Source organism: Urocitellus parryii, chromosome 15 (assembly GCF_045843805.1).
Source record: "Urocitellus parryii isolate mUroPar1 chromosome 15, mUroPar1.hap1, whole genome shotgun sequence".
NCBI classification, from domain to species: Eukaryota; Metazoa; Chordata; class Mammalia; order Rodentia; family Sciuridae; genus Urocitellus; species Urocitellus parryii.
In genome coordinates, this window is record NC_135545.1 from 2,710,672 (window position 1) to 2,721,763 (window position 11,092).

Below are 11,092 nucleotides of genomic sequence, written 5' to 3' on the forward strand. Positions count from 1 at the left end.
GAAATTAGAGGGATACAAATAGAAGAAGAATGAGTGCATCTATCTTTCATTACTGATAACAATGCTGTTCTTAAAGAAACAAAACACTGCACCAGAAGACTTCTAGATCTGGTGAACAGAATGTGACAAAATCTTTGCCATCTTCTTTTCCAATAGGGAATTAATAACAAGAATATATAAAGAACTGAAAAAAATAACACCTAAAAAAACTAATAACACGCTCAATAAATGGCCAATAACAAAAAGAGACATTTCTCAAAAGAAAAATTACAAGTGACCAACAATCATATGGAAATCGTTTCAACATCTCTAACAATCAGAGACATACAAATCAAAATGGTGCTAAGACCCCATCCCACACTAGTTAGAAGGGCAATCTTCAAGAATACAAATAGCAATGAGTACTGCCAAGAATGTGGGGAGAAAGGACAAGCAGTAAATACCTTCTTGGTGGGGCTGCAAAGTAGCACAACCACTTTGGAGAGCACTATGGAGATTCCTCAAAAGACTAGGAATAGAGCCACCATATGACCCAGTGGCCCCACTTCTTGGTATTTATAAAAAAAAAAACCCTAAAATTAGCATTACTACAGAGGTAGAGCCATATCAATGTGTATAGCAATACAATGCACAATAGCCAAATTATGGAACCAGCCCAGGTACCTGTCAACAGATAAATGACTAAAGAAAATATGATTTAGACACACAGGGAGTTCTACCCAGCCAAAAAGAAGAAGGAAATTATGGCATTTTCTGCAAAAGTTAAAGAGAAAAAGGGAATGAAAAAGAGATCTCATAAAAATAGAGGGAGGTCAGTAGAGCAGAGTTGGGGACCAGGGGTCAGGAAGGAGGGAGGGCAACAGGGAGGACCTGGGGAGGGAAGTGGACCGGGTCATGCTGTGTGCAGTGTGAACAAACCTGGATGCATATCAATTTATATGTAACAGAAATGCACCAACTAAAACTAACTGAGTAGAAAGAAGACCCACCTGTAGAGTGAAGGAAGGCAGGGGAGGGGGTGGGGGAGGAGGGAGCCCTGGGGATTGAGGTGGGCAGACTGCTGTGTGCACTATGAACATGTCAAATGAACCCCACTGTGGTGCCTTCCTACACGGCACTGGTGGATATTACACACATGGACTCCACAGCCCACGCAGGTTTGCAAGAGCTTGAATTCACTGTTACCATGCAGCAGGGGCTTCTGGAACCTGGTACGCAAAGGGGGGTCTTCCCTGACCCTCCACCAGGCTGGGCCCTGGGCTTCCTTCCTGCCCTGGGATCCCCGAGGCCCTGACACAGCTCAGGTCTGCGCCGCCCTCAAGGTGAGACCAGGGCTGTGCTCAGGGCACTTGGGGACCGTCCCTTCCACTCTGGCCTGCTCTGCCTTGGTCTAGTCTTTATCTACACTGGGACACCCTCAAGGTGTTAATGTCCTGTTTGGACTTTGGCAAATGCTCCCTTAGAGGCTCAGCAGGAGTGCGGTTCCCACCCTGAGAATGAGGACATCCAGCTTTCGGGGTCTAACGTCTTTCCCAGGACAGACAGTGGCTCCTTGTGGAGCTGGTGGGACCCAGTCAGTCTGTAGCAGGGCCTGCGTTCTGCCTTGTCCCCTAGATTGACAGTGAGGCCCAGGTCAGGGGACACTCAGCACATGTGAGCACAGGTCAGAATGTCCCAGCAGCCGAGGCCTCCCTCTGTCACTGTGGGAAGAGGAAAGGAGGCAGCGACCTCTTCCTCTTTCTGTGGGGCATGATGTCCACACCCCAGAGGGGCCCAGCCAGCACATCCTGTCTCCTGTGTCCTCCGTGGGTCCCCAGCTCCAGACAGGGAGGCTGCAGGAGCCTGAGCCATGGCCCCCTGCTCCATTGCCCTCCTGGCCCTTGGTGAGTCCTGGAAGGTGGGGACTGGGTGGGTGGAGGTGACAGGGCAGGAACAGGTCCCTTCCCTGCACAGGCCTGAGCCCAGCAAACCCAGCAGACTCTGTGCCCTCCCCCGGGGCTGCCCCTCACCTCTGCCCAGGCTCAGTGTGACCAGGAGCACTGGGTCCTAGAGGCAGACACCTGGGTTGGGGACACGCCCAGCCTTGGGAAGGACGGGGCAGCAGAGAGCCTCTTGGAAAGGGACCTGGAGGTCTCACAGCCACCCCAGAGCAGGAAGAAGGCCACCCTGACCCTGGGAGCAGGTGGCCTGGGGAGCAGGGAGGCTGAGTGCCCAGGCTCCACCAGGCCCTGCTGGCCCAGCTCTGGGGGAACCGGGGCGCTCTTCTCACTGGGCTTCTCTTCCAGGGCTCTGCCTGGGCCAGGCCATCCACGCACAGGAGGGTGAGTGCAGGTCCCAGGGCCTCCTCCCAGGGCAGCTGTGGACAGGGACATGTGGATCCAGGAACCTGGGACCTTAAGAGTGTCCCACGCGTGGGCAACCCCAGTGTGGCCCTCATCAGTCCCTGTGTCTCTGCCTGTCTCCTGTGGTTTCCTGGGCTGAGCACAGGGCTCTCCCCTGACATGGTGGCTGTGTGTCTGGGGACGTGGCAGGATGCTCTGATGGCCCCCTGGGAGTGGGTAGGTGGGGTCAGCAGGCCTGGCCTCTCCCACTTTCCCGTGTTGGTGGAGAGCGTCCGTTCCTGCCCCTCAGCAGTTGTGCAGCCCACACCGTTACCAGCCACAGTCCCCACGCAGGCCAGTGGCTGCCCTCCATGAGGCCCCTGGACTCGCTCCCCCTCTGGCTGCAGTGTCCTGAGTGACAGCCACCTGGGCTTCTCCCACCCTGGGCCCTGTGGGTGGGGCAGGGGCCAGACAACTGTCCTAGGTCTCAGCCAGGTGCCCCACGTCCCAGGGAGCACAGTGTCACCTCCTCTGTGCCCTGATGTGCCCAGGGACACTTGTGCGGGGTCACAGCTGTGGACCTGGACAGGATCTCCACCTGCCCGTCCTCCCTCCCCAGGAGCCTGTGTCTGTGCCTCTCCTGCTCCTGTCCACACACAGAGGGGCTCTGAGTGGACAGACAAGGACCAGGACTGAGGGAGATGAGGGGAGGAGATGGACTGGGGTGGCCCAAGGGTGGGACATTCCAGTGGGCAGAGGGGTCTGAGCAGGAGGCCAGCTGTGCAGCAGGTGACCAGCCAGCAAGTGCTAACAGACTGAGAAGGAGGGGACAGTGTAGAGGACACCCCGAGGCAGAGGCTCAGCAGAGGCCCCTGGACCTGGCCCAGGGCAGGGAAGGCTGGGTACAGACACAGCAGGGCCAGGATGACCAGGCTCCCTGGGGACCCTGAGCCAGGCAGGATGTACCTGGGGTCATGTCCTCCTCACCAGGTGGGAGAGCAGCTGCCACAGCAGGGAGGATGAGCACAGGAGGGGACACAGGGAGGGGACTAAGGGAAAGGACACAGGGAGGGGACAGAGCAAAGGGACACAGGGAGGGAGACACAGGGAGGACACTGGGAGAGGACACAGGAAGGGGACTAGCAAGGGGACATAGGGAAGGGACACAGGGAGGAGACAGAGCAAAGGGACCCAGGGAGGGAGACCCAGGAGGTGAGCCAGGGAGAGGGAGGCAGGGAGGTGGATGACTGTGAAGCCACAGAGTGAACGCAGCTGCACAGCTCTGTAACCTGCCCAAGAACCTTGGGCTGTGCACCTGAATTCAATCTGTGGCTCAGCCACTCCTCCCAGTGGACGCTGAGCCGCTGTCTGCTTCCTCCCAGGGGCCCTGCCCAGACCCTCCATCTCTGCTGAGCCAGGCTCTGAGATCCCCCAGGGGAGGCCTGTGACCATCGTGTGCCGGGGACCTGCTGGGTTTCAGGACTTTCGCCTGGAGAAGGAGGGAAGCTCCCAGATCTGGGGTGAGAAGAACAGTTCACCTTCTGAGCAAGAGGCCAGGTTCCTGTTCCCCTCCATGAGTGAGGACACTGCTGGGCGTTATCACTGCCGCTACATAAAGTCCACGTGGTCTGAGCTCAGTGAAGCCTTGAGGCTGGTGCTGAGCAGGGAGGACGTCACCCAGGCCCCCACCTCAGTCCCAGCTCAGCCATCAGGTTGGTCCCCAGGTCCTGAACCCTGTCCCAGCTGCCATCCTGTGCACAGCCTCCTGCCCCCACCTGACCCCAGGCCCCTCCCTCTGCACATTGTCCCCTCAGCCCTCATGTCCTGAGGTCCCTGGAGCCCTGGTCTCATGGGACACTTTGTTTGACCTGGACACAGGTCCAGCATGGGGTGGGCATGGAGCTGGTCCTGCTGTTGGGTGGGGAGGGGTCCCCAGAGATGGCTGGGGGCAGACCCCTTCCAGAACAGTGTCTCCTCACTCAGATGGAGGGTTCACTGTCCTTCCCACAGGGCCAGAGCCTGGGTGGCTGAGGGTGACATCTGGTGTAGTCCCCTCACACTGGGAAGGTCACCTGGCCCAGGGAGGGCCCTGACCAGGGCTGGAAGGGGCACTGGGGAAGCTTTGGGATGTGATGGTCCATGTCCTGTGTGTGCTCAGTCTGGTTAGGGTCCAGGAGGGTCAGCCCATCCCAGAGAGGGACAGGGGACACTCTCCATTTAAAACCAAGTCTTCCCTCCCTTCTCTGTGAATTCTGCTGTAGCCCAGACATCCTGGGGGCCAGGTGCACAGTGTCCAGGGGTGGGCCAGATGCACAGTGTCCAGGGGTGGGCCAGATGCACAGTGTCCAGGGGTGGGCCAGATGCACAGTGTCCAGGGGTGGGCCAGATGCAGTGTCCAGGGGTGAGACAGATGCACAGTGTCCAGGGGTGGGGCCCCAGTCAGTTCTGGGGGCACTCACTAGTTTATCCTGAGGCTCTGACAGGTCCCCAGGATCCTGGGTACTTACTGGTGGCACAGTGGCCCCTAGGTGAGGTCAGTGCCTGGACCTCCTGACCCTGTGTCCTGTGAGGCTCCCCACCCTGTCTGCCCATGACCAGGACCTGCTGGTGAGTGCTGGTGGGTGCACAGCAGGATCAGCTCAGGGGCCACCTGGGTCCCCAGGTCTCCTTGCCCACCCTGGGGGTCTGCAAAGGTCACCATAATCCAGGTACAGGAGAGGGCCCAGGCAGGAGTTAGAGGACACTGTGGGAGGCGAGGGACGGCCTACAGGAGCCCAGAGACCTCAGGTGTGTGACTCCACCTGTGCTCCAGGCAGGCACACAGGGACTGGTGTAAAGCAGGTCAGCTCTGTAGAGACCACCGTGATCTCCACAGGTGAGCAGGCACCTGGCGGGAAGGGGCCATGACACACCCTGCACCTCTCAGGATGTGGCCCCAGGCAGGGACGTGGCTCCTGGCAGGTGACAAGGTGTGGAGTGGTCATGCTGACACCCACCCCATCCTGACCCCAGACCATCATGGTCACCTCTGTGTGTGCTCCAGTCCCCTGTCCCCAGGGCCCTCCTGTTCACTGGGAGACCTGGGAGGGACACAGGGCACAGGGGAGGTGGGGCAGGGTGATCCCAATGACAGGAGTCAGGAGAAGGGCTCAGGAGGCCATGGTCAGCCTAAGGGAGAGGCTGCCCAGCCCTTCACCAGCCTCTGACTCCTAGGAGCCCCACGTGACATCAGCCCCACCCACAGGAGTGAGCTCCCCACAGTAGGTCACCTGGGACTCTGCATGGGGTAGTGCCCATGGGGACAGGTTCTGGCCTGGAAAGTGGGGAGTGGCTCCTATTTCAGGGCCCTGGGGTGGGTCTTGTCCACCTGCCAGTGACCTGTCCTGACAGTCAGCCTTGTCCTTCTGCTTCCAGCCTCCACCCCCCAGAACTACATGGAGCTGAACTGTGTCCGCCTGGGCCTGGCTGGGCTGGTCTTGGTGGCCCTGGGGGTGCTTCTGTGAGAAGCTTGGCACAGCTGGCCCAGGTCACAGAGAGAAGAGAGCCTCCTCCAGAGACCCTGACCCCAGGGCCCAGGGGAGATGCCCACAGGACTCCGCCCATGTGAGCCCCAGGGACCCAGGGCCACCATGGACTGTGCACTCTGGACCTGGACACTCTGCAGGGTCTGAACACGTCCTCCACCTGCACCAGGGAGCCGCGTGGACACTTCCCAGCCTCCCTCGTTGTCAGCTCCCGTGTCCCAGGGTGGCCTCCACGCTGGACACCCAGCACCTGGGCCCTGGCTCCACACCTTCCTGGTCTCCCGTCCCTCTTGGTGGATGGTAGGATCCCAGTTCCCTGTGCGTGTCCTCCCCTGCACTATCCCCCTTCTCCCTCTGTGTGCTAGAAGCTCCTGTGCCCAGTCAGGGCCATTTCTCCCCTCCTTATTTTTGATGAAGTCAGCAGTTGGGGCTCACCTGTCACATCTGAGCAGATGGACTCAAGGTTGTGAAGTCTCAGCTCCCCACAGGACATTTGCAGCTGCCTGATGGGAATCAGGAACTTGTCCCCAGCCCTGCCTTTCCCAGAAAGTCTACCTGACCCCAGCCTTAGCCACACAGGCCCCAAACCTGCTTCCCCTTGGATGGATTGACCCCTCGTCACCCAGACTGGGTCCGCCATGGCACTTTCAGACTAGAAGTCTTTCCTCCTGACATGGCGTTGGTACTTCTTCTCACTTTGGGCTTCAATTTGCATGAATCCCTCTGTGCCATCACTCTCTGCCCATGTGGGTCCTGGGAGCTACAGGGAGCCTCTGATTGGCTGCATGGAGTTGCACATTATTTCAAGATCTGTGCAGCCTCCCTGTGTGTGTTGATCAGAGATGTGATTCGTTCACATTCACTGTAATTATGACAGGTGAGGACTGACTATGTCCACTTTGTTAATTATGACAGGTGAGGACTGACTAAGTCCACTTTGTTAATTATGACAGATGAGGACGTAGTATGTCCACTTTGTTAATTATGACAGGTGAGGACTGACTATGTCCACTTTGTTAATTATGACAGGTGAGGACTGACTATGTCCACTTTGTTAATTCTCTTGTGATTTTTCTGGTGCTCCTGGTACCCCTCTTCCACTGGCTACAAGGGGGAATTATTGTAAGTATAGATTTTTAACATACTCCTGCCTTTAAGCTTTATGCTAGAGGTAAAATGTCCATCACATCATGAAACCAGACTTCGGAGCTTCTCTACATGTTGCTTTTCTGTGGGTTTGTACTTTCATTCTTTTTGTGCAATATTTAACCTGGAGACCTCCACTCAGACCGAGGTGTTGGCCATGGCCTTCAAGGTCCACCACAACAGAGATGAAAGTGCAAAACGCCAAAAATGCCAGATGTTGGCCCAGGTGTTACAGGGCTGCTTCCAACCTAGGGAAAGGGGGAGACAACACCCCCACAATGAGAACCCCCTGGGCCCTGCTTTCAGTGTGGTGATGAAGGACATTGGGCTAGAGCCTGCCCTGACCCCAGGGCACCACCCAGACCGTGCCCGAGATGCAGACATCCTGGCCACTGGGATCAGACTGCCCCAATTCCCGAGGGGAGCTGAGGCCAGTCACCCGCCAGTGACTTGCTGGGCCTAGCAGCCGAGGATTGGCGGGGCCCTGGGTCTTCTGTCCCGACCTATTCAATCACCAAGCAGGAACCCAGGGAGGTTATCCGAGGGGATGGGCCCCCATAAACTTTGTGGCAGACACCGGGGCCACATTCTCGGTTCTGAGAGAGGTTTGGGGAACTACCTATCCCTCTGAATCTCCTATTGAAGGGGTCGGAGGTCAAACCATCATCCCGCACAGAACTCCTCCCTCACGTGCTCCTTATCTGAGTTCTCCTTTTCACACCATTTTTTGGTTATGCCTCAGTGTCCAGTGCCCTTGCTGGGAAGGGATATATTATCCATCTTGAAGGCCCCCATAACCTTACCCTTATTGTCCTCCCCTACTCACATCTTCGTCATGGCTTTACTCCCCAACTTTACCCCCTTGTGTCTGGTGTGGAGACCCCAGCGACCACCAGAACACACACTTCCCCTCCCCTGTAAAATGGTAGATCCAAATGTTTGGGACACTGAAACCCCGTCCTGTGCTAATTGCTCTCCCTTGGAAGTGCATCTTAAAGACCCTGACCACTTCCGAAACCAGGCTCAGTACCCACTGCCAACTGCCAGTCCTAAGGGCCTAAAGCCAGTCATTCAGAGCTTACTAAGAAAGGGGTTCCTCCGCCCCACACACTCTCCATTCAATACCCCAATTTCAGCAGTAAAAAAGCCTCATGGAACATACCCTTTGGTGCAGGATTTAAGGTTAATAAATTCTTCAACCAGGCCCATACATCCCTGGTTCCAAACCCTTATACTATCCTTTCCTCCATTCCTGCAAACTCCACCTATTTTTCAGTTATTGATCTTAAAGATGCCTTCTTTTCGATTCCACTATCTGTTTCTTCCCAAGACATATTTGCCTTCACCTGGACTGATCCAGAAACTAGACATTCCCGACAGTAAACCTGGACTGTCCTGACCAGGGGTTTCGAGACAGCCCACATAGTTTTGGACAAGTCTTCGCTGGAGATCTTGAGGATTTTTTCCCTCTATGCCCCGACTCAACACTCCTACTATACTCCCTCATTAGAAACCTCAAAGTCGGACACAGCCACCCTTCTGAATTTTCTCGCTCACCGAGGATATAGGGTTTCTCCGCAAAAGGTGCAGCTCTCTCTCTCTGAGGTTGTTTACTTAGGGTTCCACATTTCCCCAGGGAAGAAAGCTATCACAACCGATAGAAAAGGCCTTATTGAAAGCCTTCCAGTACCTAAAACTAAAGAGGAGATTCTCTCGTTCCTGGGCCTGGCAGGCTATGTTAGGGCATGGGTACCAAAGTGCTCATTACTTGCCAGACCATTCTAGGATCTAGCAAAGGGGAACAAGCATGAGCCCTTGTGACTTTCAGCAGCACCACATTTCAGAACCCTCCAGAAGGCCCTCTTACAAGCACCGGCCCTACACCTGCCTGAGGTTAATAGGCCTTTTACTCTCTATGTCCATGAAAACAAAGGGCAAGGCTTGGGGGTGCTGGGACAAAGGCATGGGCCCACCTTCACTCCGGTGGCATACCTTTCCAAACAGTTGATCCAACCGCCCGGGGATGGGCTCCTTGTCTCCGTGCCCTAGCGGCCTCCTATGTTTTATTAAAGGAATCAGAAAAGCTTATCTTTGAAGCCCAAATCACTGTCACCTCCCCTCATCACCTCAAGGACTTGCTAACATACAAAGGACTGCAAACCCTCCCTCCCTGTCAATTCTCTCTCTTCGTCTCTTTCTTTTACGACTCCTCCGTGTCCTTCCAAACCTGCGCCCCTCTCAACCCGGCAGCTCTGTTACCCATTCAGGCCCAAGGTCAAACACAGTCCCCAATACATAAATGCAGGGAAATTCTAGAAAACTTCCTCCCATGCCCAATTAATATCACTTAGGGACCTCTACTCCAACCTGATTATACCTGGTTCACTGATGGCAGCTCCTTTATGCATGAGGGGATCAGAAAAGCTGGATATGCCATAGTGTCCCTATCAGCCAATCCCCTGCCTGCAAATACCACCAACCAACAGGCTGAGCTGGTAGCTGGAACTCGAGCCGGCGAATTGGCAGCAGGGAAAAATCTTACGCTTTATACTGATTCCAAATATGTTTTCCACATTCCTTTATCTCATGCAGCAATTTGGAAGGAGAGCGGTCTCCTGAACTCAAAGGGCACCTCTATAACCACCTCCACATTCATCACCCAGCTACTACAAGCCTCCCAGCTTCCTAAAAAACTTGGAGTTGCCCATTGCAGATCACACCAGAATGACTCCTCCCGGTCACACAGGGAAATTCAAAAGCAGATCAGGCAGCCAGGTCAGCTGCCCTTCCAGACCCAACCGGATCTCTCATTGCCCTGTGCTCTCCATCATTACCCAATAACGGAGACCCACCTCAACATGCCTCTTTCCTCACCTCCACTCCATTTTCCACTCCAGTCCGCAGACTCTCAAAGCCTTTCTCCACTCTTCCTTTACTCTGACTCCCTGGGATAAAGAAGTGATACAGCAAACTACAGCCTCATGCCAGATATGCAAAAGACTGAATTCCAATACGTCTTTAAAGCCCGGAACCTTCCCTTCTCATCAGGCTAAGGGCCATATTCCTGGGGCAGATTGGCAAATCAACTTTACCAACATGCCCAGAGTAAAAAACTTCAAATACATACTAGTTTTAATAGACACATTCTCGGGTTGGGTAGAGGCCTTCCCCACCTCAAATAAGCAGGCTACCACAGGATCCTGGCTTTGTCCCCAGGGTCCAGTTGGACAATTCCTGTGTCCACTGAGATCCAATGCTGGGCGCTCTGCCCTTGTCCCAGCTCTGCAGGAGAGGGAGCTGCACAGCCCTCCTGCTGGGGCTTCACCAGAGCCTGGCTGACCTGGACAGGATGGGCCAGCTCCTGCCCCCTGCAGCCCTCGGGTCTCCCCTATGTGGGACAGAAACCCTGAGAAGCACTGTGAAGCTCCCTGTCCAGGGCACCTGCTCACGGAGAGACAGAGCTGACCGTGCACTGCTGGACACATGCCCAGCCATACACCTTAGCTTTCCTGAAAAGCCCATGTACAGGAACTGCCACCCCAGGGGATGATGCCCAGGGACTGGGCCAGAGGAGATGGCTCCAGGTGCACCCTGGGGGCTGCAGGAGGAGCCCAGGGCCACCAGCTTGTCTTCTGCAACAGCAGGACAGGAGGAGCCCAAGGCCTGCAGGAGGCGGGCAGGGCCAGGCCACAGCAGGCACCTGGGCTTCCTCAGAAGTATGCACATGTCCAGTGTTAGGGACAGCCCCTGCTGCAGAGCCCGCAGGCCACGCTCCCCTGGCGTCTTAACCCTCTGCAACAAATAGGGTGAAACCCTGGCCAGGGGCACCTGGGGCGGAAGGGTGGTAGGACCCTGAGGGCTGCAGCTCCTCTCCCACCTCTCCAGGGTCTCTTAGGGCGGACCCTATCCAGCACAGGTCTAGTGGTCAGGAAGTGGACCCCAGGTGTCCCCAGGGGGAGAACACAGCTGGAAATACAGGGCCACCCTGGGAGCCCACAGGCAGGGAGGCGGGAGTGGAGAGAACAGGAATCTAAAACAGTCACAGAGATACCCGGGGCTCTGCTGACAGGGAGCAGCTCTCAGGACAGACGGGCGTCCCAG